This window comes from Hydra vulgaris, chromosome 05, assembly GCF_038396675.1.
Source record: "Hydra vulgaris chromosome 05, alternate assembly HydraT2T_AEP".
NCBI lineage: Eukaryota > Metazoa > Cnidaria > Hydrozoa > Anthoathecata > Hydridae > Hydra > Hydra vulgaris.
Genome location: NC_088924.1, coordinates 24521360 through 24536491, shown reverse-complemented (window position 1 = coordinate 24536491; position 15132 = coordinate 24521360). Strand labels below are relative to the sequence as shown.

General features: G+C 28.4%; 1 long non-coding RNA gene across 1 annotated transcript; it reads left to right on the top strand.

Annotated features, from left to right (window-relative positions):
- The first annotated feature begins 5959 nt into the window (after positions 1–5959).
- LOC136080707 (uncharacterized) lies at positions 5960–13506 on the top strand. The gene is made up of 5 exons (XR_010638601.1): positions 5960–6097; positions 6193–6351; positions 9585–12877; positions 12947–13015; positions 13337–13506. It is a non-coding gene; the product is annotated as an uncharacterized LOC136080707 (long non-coding RNA).
- The last annotated feature ends 1626 nt before the right edge of the window (positions 13507–15132 follow it).

Here is a 15132-nt window from a genome sequence, read left to right as displayed (position 1 = left end):
CACCAAGTATTCAATTTCAAAATCATGTTGGATGGAGCACAATACGTTTATTGAATGACTGAAAGAAGTATTTATACTCAAAACCGAGCAATTAGTGGTGTTTATATTTTAGTATTAAATGGGCATACAACTTACATAACTTTGGAGGCGGTATTGCTGTGCAAAAAACACAATATAATCTTTATTTGTCTACCAGAGCATTCTTCACATATTCTACAAGCATTGAATAGAGGTGTCTCTTGTCATATCAAATAAGCTTGGAAAAAAATCTTACAAAGTATTACAAAGACTTGTAATGTAAGAATTTAGATAAACAAATTTTTCCACCGTTGCTCAAACTGCTGTGCGAGAGTGGTAAATGTTTTACATACTTGCAATTGGAAACATGCAATTGCTAGTTTCCAGTAAACTGGCTTATTTTAATCACACAATTGTTGAATTCACTTTCATCAACTTTAGCAGCCTCCGCATTACCTACACCATGTTGCTTAGCACAACTTCATTATCTTCAACAGCCGCCGCAGCACCTATTCCAACTACACCAATTACCATCTTTCTCAACTACACCAGCTATAAGTTTTGATAGGTATCAAGCATGTGTTGAGCGTTGCAAAAACAATATCGAGGTAGAGTTGAAGCAGTTTTTTCATGCCAGAAATTAATAGCATGTTAAGATCGAAGCGGTGCAATATGTCAAAACTTGGTGGAAATGTATTACCGAAGAAAATGCAATTTTGTTCCTCAAAAAAAAGATGAAGAAAAAGCAAGGAAACCGTGAAAATCGCTAAATTTAACTCTAGACTCTCTATACCAAGTACTCAAGTACCTGAACATAACAGTGTTGAGCAACCTCAGCAAAACAATAAGAAAGAAAGAGTACCAGCAGTCTAACGAACAAATATTGCAAAATGCAAAAAGTGTGTAGTACAGTTACACACAGTAATATTGCAATTCGAGAATTCAATGTGTCGGGAATGGTTGTGCCAAGAAACATGTTTACCAAAAAAGTATGTAGTTGGAACTAATTTTTTTGTAGTAAAAAATGTAAAAACTTTAATGCAGTTTCTCAAAATATAAGTAGTGTTAAAAAAAATAAAAAAATAAAAACTTAAATTTTAAAAAATTCAATCTTTTCTAAAGTGTGCGGTTTTATCAGAATGTCGCCTAAAACCCCACAATTTTTTTATTTTCACATCTAATGTTTTCAATAACTTTATAATTATTTTGTTAATAAATATTTATATTATCTTATGTAATTTTATAACCTATTTCATAAAAAAAAAAAAATGAAAATCAAAAGAGGTATTTAATTTTTATTGATAAGTGTGCGGTTTGACCTGGTTTAACTCTAGTCAATGATGATATTATTTATAATAATGATTATATAGGATTCAAAGATACTTCAAGATATACAAAAAACTTAATTTGTGCACATTTACAATTCCTCGTGCATTATCATAAAGCATAAAATCGTCCAAGTTGACTCTTCCAATATTATACATTGTATAATGCTGTTCTGATGATTTTCTAAATTCTGTCATAATATAACTGTAAAACTCTATATTTCCTTATTACTTAAATATTAAATACTTTTAACTTTTGATTATTTTTTAGCATTTTGAACTCAATAAAATGATGTATTGTAGATACTAAATTAAAATTTTGAATTCTGCTCTAACTAAAAACATATTTTTCAAACCCCCTTGCTATTTTATAACGTTTTCTTATAAAACTAAGTGCTGCGACATTTTCTCGCCATTACCTCGGTTGCAATAGCTGCAAGGGTTTCTTGTCAAACACGCTCGTAGGGACACTACTACTACTACTACTACTACTACTACTACTACTACTACTACTACTACTACTACTACTACTACTACTACTACTACTACTACTACTACTACTACTACTATTACTACTACTACTACTACTACTACTACTACTACTACTACTACAACTACTACTACTTATGCTATATATATATATATATATATATATATATATATATATATATATGTATATATATATATATATATATATATATATATATATATATATATATATATATATATATGTATATATATATATATATATATATATATATATATATATATATATATATATATATATGTATATATATATATATATATATATATAAAGAATACAAAAGACATCATGCTGTCAAAATACGTATTGGAATTGAAAGACAAAAATATTGATAATTTTACATTAAATTGGTTTATCATTAAAACAGTACCTGCATTTAACAACATTTCCAAAAAAAAGCATATTATGCCCTCAAGAAAATTTTGAAGTCATTGCACATCCAAACCAAGACTGTTTGTTAAACATAAATATACAATTGATTTTTAAATGCATGCATAAAAATAAGTTTCTCCTTAACAATAAACAAACGTGAGCTCAAAAAATAGTTGAATCAAATCCCCCTTTTAAAAAATAGATCAGTTTAATTTAAAATTATTTTTTTTTTCTTTTAGTTGGCAAATATATTTTGACAGTATAGTCTCTTTAGAGTACTTTTTATGTTTAAAGGATTGTTTGTGGTTTGCATAACGTTTCTTCCATTTGCCATCGGTTGAACGAATATATTGTTTATCAGGGTTGTTTTGTGAGGAAATAAATAATATTTTTTAAAGCATTTGCCATTCATAGGGCAAATGCTTATTAAAAATTATTATTTACACATGCATTTTTTTATTTACAAATGTATTGTTAATTTTTTGCTTTGATAAGTATTTGCCATGATTGATAAGCATTTGCTATTCATAGAGCATATGATTATCAAAAAATATTATTTACTAATGCATTGTTTATTTACAAATGAATTGTTAATTTTTTGCTTGTAATTAAATTTTTCAGTATTTTTTCTTTTAGAAATTCAGTTTTACTAATTAATGCAAAATTATAGCATTTTATATTTCTTTCAATATTTTTTGTACAGCTATACCTTACTTTAATAGTGTTTCTGTTAAAAATTTTGCGCAATTTATTAGACGGAGGAAAATGTTTGTCTATTAATTTTAAAAACGCTTTTTCAACATTTGTTGAAACATTTTTGCTGCACGGAGGTTTGAACCAAATTATATTTGTATTTCAATTTTCGATTTTTTAAAATTTGAAATAAAAATTTTGCAATTTTTGTTTCAAATTTTAGCTCGAAATTTTTAAATCTGCTTTTTTGGAGAGCATCATTTGAGTTCATTAGAAGGCTTTTGATTTAGTATAGTGTTAATTGAATTAATGTGATAAGACAAAATAATGTCTTCTACTTGTTCCGCCAATGTTTTTATTTATAAACTCCTAAATTGTAAAAGTTATTAAACGGCGACATAAACAAACAAAAACAAAAAAAACAAAAGTTAGGGAATTTTTTTAAGGTTTGAGGGGGATGATTTAAATTTATTATTATACGATTATTCATCCGAGGTTTTTTAAGGCCTATAAGAATTTCCCAAGAGGTTAAATGTGACATAAAATAAAATAAATAAAATGAGTGGGCGGAGGGGGGTGGGGAGAGGGAGAGGCAAGTGACTAAAATGTGCCGGCAACTTTCCAAAATAAAAATCTATGAATTAAAAATTGTCTTTCATTTTTTTTTTTTTCCCCTATAAAAATACAAATTATTCATGTTATTTTAATAGTACACATTAAAGTAGAGATAAAAAAAGGTTTAAAAATGGTTTTTTTCAAGTCTACCTTGATTCTGTTCTTAAAAGAACAGAACCAAAAAAAATTGAACGGAAAATCACTTAACAATTTTTTTAAACACAGAAATACACATATATTCTACGCAAAGAAAAATAAACTCATGTTTGCTGAATTTATTCATCTGACCAAATGGTTAATCAAATGATGTCAAAGAATTGTTCAAAAGTATTTATGAACATGATATTGAAACAATTTCGTTAATTGTAGCAGGGCTGCTTTTCTATTTTATCAAATGGTCAGAAAAATCTATACTTTGTAAAATTTTATAGTGATTTCAAAAACTACGAACAATTTTTTGTTTAGATTTGTATATTTTTTGTATAGATAGTTTTTATATATCAGCATTTTATGATCAACTTTATATATCAACTTTATGATCAAATATAAATAAGTATAGTACATTTTGATATAAAATAAATTCAATAAAATATATAAAACTTATAAAACATACTAGCTGTTGACCTGATATATAATGTGATTCTAAATATTGTTTCGATGACGTATTTTCAGATTTTAATCTTTCTTTTTTTTATTTCTAATTTTTATTTTGGTGCCCCAAGATATCTTTTTGATCTTATCACAGAGCACCACGGATGAGCATTTAATTGGAAGTTCACGCCACCTATTTAACCGATGTCGCAAAACTTGCCCCTAGGTGGGGTTCGAAACACGGGTCCTTATTTTAAATCTAGTTTTAAATTTTAAATTCAATTTTAATACCACGTATTAATCAAAATTACGTTTAATCGTGCCGGTTTTGTAAAATTTTAGTGAAAAGTTACTATCTTGTTTTAATAAAAAACTTATATTCTATAAATAAATTCTGTAAGGAATATCAGGTTTATATGAGAAGCTACATGAAAAGTTTTCATATAGACTTTGCGACATATGTAAAATGTTTTAGCGGAAGATATCTCTTAAGAAAGGATATCCTTCTGATAAAGTATCTCATATTACCTATTCCTTTTTTTATACTATAATACTATATAATATAATCGACTTATAACATTATATTATTATGTTATATTTTATCAAGTTCGTTATCATAATATTAAGTTATAAGATAAGATATCGTTTAGTTAAAGCACTATCACAGTTATTATACGCTATTATACGCTATTATAATCATTTGCAACTCATCAACACATTATATACAACATTAGATTGTTTTTACAAATAGATGATTTCCATCGGTATATTGAAATTTATAGAGAAATAAAAACAAAAATGTATGATACAAGTATAAAAATTTATTTATTTAATTTACATAATTTTTTCCTTAAATATAAATATTGCAAACACCAAACATAAACCAAAAACTAACACATTAAGTTTTAAATAAAAACAATTCCCTATAAAGTTTATGGCTAAAATATCAATGGAAAATTCTATTTAAAATCTGTTTTTGAAAAAAGGTTATCACAAATAACTTATAAAAACAGCGTATAAAAGAGCAGTGCTATGGTAGCAGTGCTGGATGTGGTTACGGCGCTCAATAACCTAATGGCTACGCTAACACTCACGCACACGTTCATTGGGAAGCTCCACAATGCACGTCGGATCAGCGCTCGCTGACTATGTGCTCGGATCTAAAATCTCACTCCATAGCACATCATTCCACACCAGCACGGGGCAGTAGCTCTTTTGCTAAGAGCGATGGCTTGTGGCCTACGGTGACTAATGTGTGCATTCGATCAATTGAAATCCATTCTGTAGGTCTTACGTCTGGCTCAGATGTGCTAGCCCATAAGCGCAAGGAGTGAGTGTGTTTAGCTTTCTATTCACCCGATTTGAAAGTGAACGAAAACATAACGAGACCATACGAGACGACCAAACGATACATACTAATGCACTACACCATCACACCTGTAGACATCAACAGTCTCTCAAATCAGTTTATCAAATGTTTGTTCTTTATTATATACTTTTGTTCGTAATCTTTTTTTGACCTTATCCTTGTATATTTATTCAGATTTGTGTTATTACGTGTGAATGAGACCGCATATTTGTGAGAAGCAAAAGAGCGCAATAATTTTTCACAAAATTACGTATTAGCGTATTTTTATAACAAATGTATTCTTGGTTTGTATGTACTGAACTATACCACTAGATAAGTTTAGACATATCACAATCTCATAAGATTTTTTGTTTCTTTTTTGTTTCTATTTAGTTTTCTTGATCTGACGTCGCTAAGTTAGTTTGTTGTGGTTTGCACTATACAGTGTTCACTAACGTTCGTTAGGTCGTTTTGTCAACAATATTGTTTTTAAACGTTACGTTTTTCAGTGGTTATAAGCTATTAGTAAAAAATCGCATTTATTGTCTCATCTGTTTATTTTCTTCACTATTCTCTGCCTACTGATTATATGTTTGTATTTTTTTTATCTCTGGGTAATCATTTTTTTTTTTTTTTAAATTTATCTGAGTCTGTTTTGTGTGATAGCTTTTGTCTCTACTTATCAGGCAAGATTTATATTTCTCATACTATTGGAGTCACCAGATTTTCTACCATATTTTCAACTAACTACTTTTATACTAACGACAAACATTCTGAGTTTCGATGATTATGAGTGATATTTACTTATTATATTTAAAAGACACATTTCAGCCATAAAAGAAACGGTAAGTTACTCATAATTATTACTTTATATTTTTTATTTACTTTGTGTTATTTCTATACATTAAATTGTTTATTTTCATACATACGCATACATGCATGTGTACACGTTTGTCTTTTCTAATGTAAGTGTACATGATATTTATATGTATCAACATACTTGCTTATATTTACACCACTCGCATCCCTTACCACCCTCATGAGATCTCTAAGAATGTTGGAGCTGTATTAAAAACTGGGATAGGGATTGGGACTTTTGGCTTTTGTAGTGTAGTCCTGTTATGTTGCAATATTGACTAGCATGACGTAGAGTGCAGGCGGTGAGATCTGTTGAAGGACACGCCCCTGACGAGTGGCGTTAGTGCAGGTCTCGGGCTCTCCAAAACGTCATTGGTGATCGAAGTGCATTCCTGAGGAGGGGGATCACCATTATCCACTACTTAATTCTGATTGGTTACCATAGCACCAACATTTTTTTACCTCTTACACCCACTATTATAGCGCTTTGTGAGCTTTATATTATGAATTTCCCAGTGAAAAATAAAACCGCGTCCCACATGGGTTCCGCGTGGGTTCCGTGTGGGATTGATGGGATTTATGTGGGACGGATTTTCCCATGTGGTATCCGTATGAAAATTTGTCACCTGTAACCCATGTGGGTAATCCCACATGGGTTACATGTGGGAACCATATGGTATTTACACACATGGAAAATCCCACGTAGGTTTCCTGTGGGATTTGCATGGGAATTAATTTGAAAGCTGGAAACTAAAAAAAAAACTTTTAAAAAAAAACTAAAAAAAAATTTTTAAATCAACATTGCATTGCGTTACGTTTACATTGTGTGAAAATATTTTATATTAATATAGAGAATGACAAGCAAGTATGTAAGTACCACGAATAATGTTTTTACTTTCTTTATAGAAATAAGATTAAGATTTGTGCAAATAGACGTATTATTAGGATAATATAATAGTTATTTGAATATAGATCTTGAGTAAATTATTTGCAAACAATTACCTGATGCAAGTTGAAATGTTGTCAAAAACCAATCTTGCATGCATGGGATACTGCAGTGTCCCACAAAGAAATGCAGGTTTGAAAGTCAAAGAATTCCCAATTTTCTTTATTAAAAAAAGAAAAAAATAGATGCAGGTTTCTGTAACTTTTTTTATGCTCCAAAACTTTTAACTTTATATATAATAAGGTACTTAAGACTTAAGGGACTTACGAACTACATTGAGGAACAAAAACAGGATATTTACAGAAACTTTTCAATTTTTAATCTGGAGTACCACAGCGTAATTGGGAATAAAGTCTCTGGGTTCAGTATTCAAAGTCATATGATCTAAAGTAATATATAAATTAAATAAAATGCTTTAAAATGCATGCAGTTATACATATAACTCCTGATAGTTAACTATATGTATAACTAGCTATACATAAAATTTATTATATAAACTTATTTTTTAAGGTTATGCTTGAACAAATTAGTACCAATTGATTCAAATTCAAGATTTAGTTCAAGTTTAAGTTCTTATTTGTTCATTGTTTTTTCACTATTTTATATTTATTTGTTCAAATTTGTTAACTAGTACTAATTCTTACTACAGTAAGAATATTTATCATTGTTGAACGTGATTTTATTAGTAACTTAATTTTACTTTCAACATATTTTGACAACACCCTTTACATTTTAAATGATGACAGCTTTACTTTTCTATTGATGCTAAACTTATTACGTTTCAATAACTCAGATTGAATTTTAACTGAATTATTGTGAGCTTTGTAAGGGTTTGTTGTATATCAAATGGTGTTGTAAATAAAGTAAAAATAATATATATATATATATATATATATATATATATATATATATATATATATATATATATATATATATATATATATATATATATATATATATGTATATATAGAGGGGATGCTGAGACCAAAATAATGTCAATTAAAAAATTGAATTTAAAAAAAATGTAAAATATTTTATTTAAAAAAAAAGTAAAACAATTTATGCTTGCAATGAGCAGGTTTTAGAGGTATTTACACCAACAATGTGTTCTAAAAACTTTTTGCTTTTGTTGCTTAACACTGTTGAGGATCATAGGAAAAACAATTTAAATTCAAAAATTAGCTTGCTTTTCTGAAAGAACAATTTATGTTTGTTTTTTTAACTTTAGTACTGTTGAGAATAAATGTATAATTGAACTAGAAAAAAATTGATGGTATATGCATTTTTTATATTATATTAACAATTCAGATATACCATTATAATATGATAACAAAAACTGAAATCAATTTTCAATGGGAGATGGCAAAAAATTGACGGAGTTTGATAAAGGGTGAAGGTGTTCAATAAACGGGTCATCATCTGGAATCATTATGCATAGATGACCCTATGATTTTTATAATTTGTATTTATTTCCATTAAAAAGAATTAGTACTAGTTAACAAATTTATAGTGAAAAAACAATGAACAAATAAGAACTTGAATTTGAACTAAATCTTGAATTTGAATTAATTGGTACTAATTTGTTCAAGCATAACCTTAAAAAATAAGTTTATATAATAAATTTTATGTACAGCTAGTTATACATATAGTTAACTATCAGGAGTTATATGTATAACTGCATGCATTTTAAAGCATTTTATTTAATTTATATATTACTTTAGATCATATGACTTTGAATACTGAACCCAGAGACTTTATTCCCAATTACACTGTGGTACTCCAGATTAAAAATTGAAAAGTTTCTGTAAATATCCTGTTTTTGTTCCTCAATGTACTTCGTAAGTCCCTTAAGTTTTATGAACCTTATTATATATAAAGTTAAAAGTTTTTGAGCCTAAAAAAAGTTACAGAAACCTCCCTATCTCCCCCCTATTTTAATTTTTTTTTTTTAATAAAGAAAATTTGACTTTTAAACCAGCATTTCTTTGTAGGACACTGCAGTGTCCCATGCATGCATGCTTGGTTTTTGACAACATTTGAACTTGCATCAGTCAATTGTTTGCAGATAGTATACTCAAGAACTATATTCAAATATCATATGAACATGTTAGAGAATGTTCATATGATATTTGAACATCACAAATTTAATAATATTGTTGTGATATGTTATATAAATAATACCATAATAGATTATGATATGAAAATAAGGTAGGATATGGAGGCAATGATCAAAGAATAAATTTACTTATAGAAATTTAGATGTTTATTTATTAGTTTCAGACTATTGTATTATGTGTGACCACGACCTTCTGCTATAACAGGCTTTGACATCGCGCAACAAAGTTGTTAAACTGAAGGCCTATTCCTAATACTGTGTTTACATTTTCATCTTTTAACACTAGAGGAAAGTTTGTGTTCGCGCTTTTTTAATAAATCTTTAAAATTTAATTGGTTTATAAATTAGATAGCGCAACTTAAAGACGATAACGTTGTAAGGTTCAAGGCGTTACCTTGTAAGGTAATAATATTGTCAAGTTTTTTAATAATTTCGATAAGTTTTTTTAATAATTAAAATGCCTTTAAAATGCTGTGTATCTCTTTGCAAGTCTTCAACTACAACAAAAATATCAATGCTCAACTACAACAAAAATATTAATTTATAAATTCCCGAAGAATCTAGAGGAGAGAAAAAGATGTAGTGAAGCTATCCCAAGAACTGGTTTTATTGTTACAGACTATACAGCAGTATGTCAACTTCATTGGCCAAATGAAGCACCTTTTGAAAGCAAATATGAGAAGCAGCGACCTTTAAACCCACCATCTGTTTTTAAAATATTCCGCCTAGTTGTTTTGCCACACCAGCAAGTAAAGTTAGAAAAGCTGTAACTTCAAGCGGTTTTCGAAGCATTTTACCAGATAAGTTAAATAATTTTCTAAAAGAGGATGAACTTATATTTGACGATATTCAATCTTTTTTAAGTGATAATAACAATGTTATTGTTTTCCGGCTTAATAAAAAAAGTTTACACATACAATCAAAAATATACAAACTTGGTGTTCCATTATTTATTTTAGTAAGTTTCAATGATTATTCATTTGTAGCTAACCATAATGGCACAACTTGTAATATTTCATCTTTAGCTGTAAACAAATTTAAGTTAATAAAAATAAAATCAGCTTTATTTGAAGCAGTTAGATTTTTAAAAAATAAAGAAAGTTCGCTTCAGTCAAATATTCTATTCGAACACCTTAATGCTATGAGAAAAGGTAATGTTGGTGAAGTTTTATATACTTCAGCATATGAGTATTTTGCTATGCGACAAAGTTTATATGATTGTTTGTGTATTGACTACAAGTTGCCAAGTATAAGAACTTTAACACGATTGACTTCAAAAATAAGCTCAATGGAGGACCTAAGTTTCATAAATAGTATTTTTATGAATTTAAATCCATTGAAAAGAACTTCCATACTACTAATTGATGAGGTCTATTTCAAAGCTTCATTACTTTACCAAAGAGGTGCTTTGTTTGGTCAAGCAGTAAACTACCCTGAAAAATTAGCTAAAACAATTTTATCATTTATGATTAAATGTCTTTTTGGAGGTCCAGAATTTATATGTAGAGCTCAACCTGTTGCAAATCTTTCCCCTGAATTTTAGTTTGCTCAATGTCAACAAATTGTTGATACGATAAATAGTATTGAAAGTAGTAAGACATTGGTAATAATTACTGATAGTAACCGTGTAAATCAAAGATTTTTTGGAATGTTTAAAACAGTTGATAGTAAACTATGGTTAACAACATCAGGTATATATTTATTGTATGATTATGTGCATCTCTTAAAATCTATACGAAACAATTGGTTGACAGAAAAGACTGACGAACTTCAATTTTTGAACAATAAAGAACTGGATTTGGCTAAGTGGAGTGATTTAGAAACTTTATATAAAACTGAGTGCAATAGTCTTTTTAAACTTGCTAAACTTACAGCTAAATCAGTTTATCCAAAACCAATAAAGAGACAATCTGTAAAGTTTTGTTTGTCTGTTTTTTGCGAAGAAATAGTAGCTGCACTAAAAACGCATCCAGAGATTGAAAATAAAGCATTTGAAGGTACTGCTGTATTTATTAAAAAAATAATTTTTTTTTGAATGTTGTTAATGTCAAAGCACCTGGTGCTGGCATTCGGCTTAGAAATGAATCATGCGGAGAAATCCACTCAGTTGGTGATCAACAGTTACAACTGCTACGAGATATTGCTGAATTGTCAAATTTTATGAAACCTACAGGCAATAGCGCATTTATGTTATGGCTTTATTGATCTCGTAGAAACTTTGTTGAGTAATGGAGCAAAGTATGTCTTATTAGGTTGGTTTTCAACAGATCCACTTGAAAAAGCTTTTTCTAAGCTTCGACACGGATCTGGAGGTACTTACTTTATAAACGCTAAGTCTGTAATTGAAAAAATTAATATTCAACATACTAAATTGATATTACAACTTGACATTCCTGTTGATGGTATCCATGGTCATACTTGTGACATATGTTTTAGAGATATTTCTACTGATGAAAAAGAACTTCTGGATAATATACATGATCTTGAAAGCTCAGTTAATAAATCTTCATTAGTGGCTAAAGTTTACATAGTTGGCTATGTGCAAAAAAGCGAAATAAAAATTTATGATGATTCTACCAATTATTATTATAAATATGGAAGTTATCTGTATAGCCTAAACAGAGGCAGACTTGAAATTCCTTTTGATACTCTTGTTTAATGGTCAATATTTTGGTTTTTTTTTTTCAAGGTGCTGCTGACCCTTTATGCAGAACATTTGTGTTACTCAGTTTCAGTTCATTGCTGCTAAATATAAATTTAAAATCACAAAAAAACAATGCAGAGTATATTCTAATATTCTGCTAAAGAATTACTCACTAATTACCACTCCCAAAATACTAAAGCTATCATAATTTATGTGAAAATTAGTTTTGTAATTTATTATGCTATTTACTTTTTATGTTTTTTATTTTCTCATTAGCGTATATGTCTCTCAATATGTTTGGATTTGTAAATATTTACCCTGTTGAGATATTGATAAAACTTTTTTTTTGCTTGAATCCATTTTTGTTGGTGTTTTTTATTGTTGGTGATTTTTATTGTTACCATTTTTAGCAAAAAAAATTAAAAATACAGTTATCTTTCTATTATATAGATATATGCTTTGTTATGGTTCTGCTTGTTATTGATACTATTTAATATTACATAAATATTTTTAATGAAATTTGAAATACGAAAAATATGATTATTTTTTAACAATTTTTTGGTTTTCTTTTTATATTTCCGTCTTTACTAAAGATTATTATTAGAAAACATAGACTGCCATTACACCCTACCTAATATAAAAATATATCAATATAAGTAAAAGTGAAAGTTTAATCGGCCTTCAGTTTTTACGGCATTTTGCGCGATGTCAAGGCCTGTTATTATAGAAGGCCGTGTGTGTGACGAAAAAGTAAAGATACTTTTGCATCCAGTGGCTATTGCACCCAACGTCTACATCATTGAAAAAGTAGGTTTTTACATTTTTGTTTTTGTTTTTTTGTTTAACTACTTATCCTAATTGATCACTTTTTTTCAGGGTTCTTATCATGGGTTCAAGCTCATTACGCATAATATGTGTTCAATTACCCATAATACGTTGGTCATTGTAAGTAATAAATTAGGAAATAGTTATTTGTGAAATATTGTAGTCATTAATGACTTCGACCTGGCTAATAATTAAAATTGCTCGACTAATAAGGTTCCTTATTAAAATTGCTCTCTCTCTCACTCTCTCTCTGTCTCTCTCTCACTCACTCACTCACTCACTCTCTCTCTCTCTCTCTCTCTCTCTCTCTCTCTCTCTCTATATATATATATATATATATATATATATATATGTATATATATATATTTATATATATATTTATATTTATATTTATATTTATATATATTTGTATTTATTTTTTTTTTTTTTAAATGTTTGAAGAAAGATAGAAGATACTAAAAACCTTGGTATTATGCAAGCCGAAGTGATTTAATTAATTCCATCGACAAAAAACGGCATGTAAATCGCAAAAGAAAAAATAATATTTTTAATATTCATTTTGGATGTATTGATTAATAGCATTTATTTTAAAATAAATTCATTTTGCAACACGTTTTTTAATTTTATAAAATTTCGTCATAATAGTTTAAGGTAAATCCCACATAGGTTATAGGTGGAAAACATCACATGTAAAAGATCAAAAATGCTACACATTTTGAATACCAAATGGGATAAAGTAGCAAATACCAGATTAAGTTAAGCCTCTCTGAAAGCTTCGATGATTAATTTTAAATTACTATTTAAGTAATTTTTAAATTAAAAGAATTTTAAAAATTATCATTAGAAGCATTCGGACTTTCATTTGTCTAGTATTAACTACTTTTATACCATTTGGATTAAAATATGTGGCATTTAAGATCTATAACATGTAGTATTTTCCACCTATATCCCATGTAGGATTTACCACATAAAACCCATGTGGGATTTACCATATGAAACCCACATGGGACAAAATAATAATCCCCATATGGGTTACATATGGTAAAAACCCACGCGTATCCCATGTGGGATTTACCATATGGAATCCATGTGGGATTTACCATATGAAACCCACATGGGACAAAATAATAATCTCCACATGGGTTACATATGGAAAAAATCCACGCGTATCCCATATGCGCTTTTTCACTGGGTTGTTACATTAACGACATTTATATACTTTTATCTCACACAGGTGATTATCAGTTTTCAGTTTGTTATCTAGAGTTTAGAACATATATAGTAGCACATTTACCAGCCTGTTTTTTCTTTTTATATTACTCGTACTTATATTTTTTATCATTTTACTTTATATTTTGTTATCTACTTATTTTATTGTTTTTGTATGGCGCGATAATTTTAGCCATGGTTGCTTTTAATGAACCAGCGGATCGATATTGAATTGTTTACTCATAGACCATTGTTTTATCATTTGTTTAGTATGACTAGAGCGTGAGTTATTGTTCACCTAATCCCTGAGTCCTTAAATTTTCTTCCTCCTACAAAACAGTCTTTACATTCATTTATTATTCTCACCCAATGACATCATCTACAACCTACTTCTATTTTCACATCTCCCAGATCTACGTGACTGGACGGCTCCGTTGGTCACTTTTTGCGACCATTGTGTCGCATAAACAAACTAATATATTTTTGTAACATCCTAAATAAAGCAGCACTAAAAATAGCAATAAAATAGCATTAAAAACACAATAAAATATAAATATATATTAATAATAAATAATATTATTATAAATTAGCTATATAATAAATTTCAACAACAAACGTTGTGTATCAGCCTAACATTATATACAACATTAGATTGTTTTTACAAATAGATGATTTCCATCGGTATATTGAAATTTATAGAGAAATAAAAACAAAAATGTATGATACAAGTATAAAAATTTATTTATTTAATTTACATAATTTTTTCCTTAAATATAAATATTGCAAACACCAAACATAAACCAAAAACTAACACATTAAGTTTTAAATAAAAACAATTCCCTATAAAGTTTATGGCTAAAATATCAATGGAAAATTCTATTTAAAATCTGTTTTTGAAAAAAGGTTATCACAAATAACTTATGAAAATAGCGTATAAAAGAGCAGTGCTATGGTAGCAGTGCTGGATGTGGTTACGGCGCTCATAGCAGTGCTATGGTATATAAACTTAAAAATTTTACTGCCGTTTA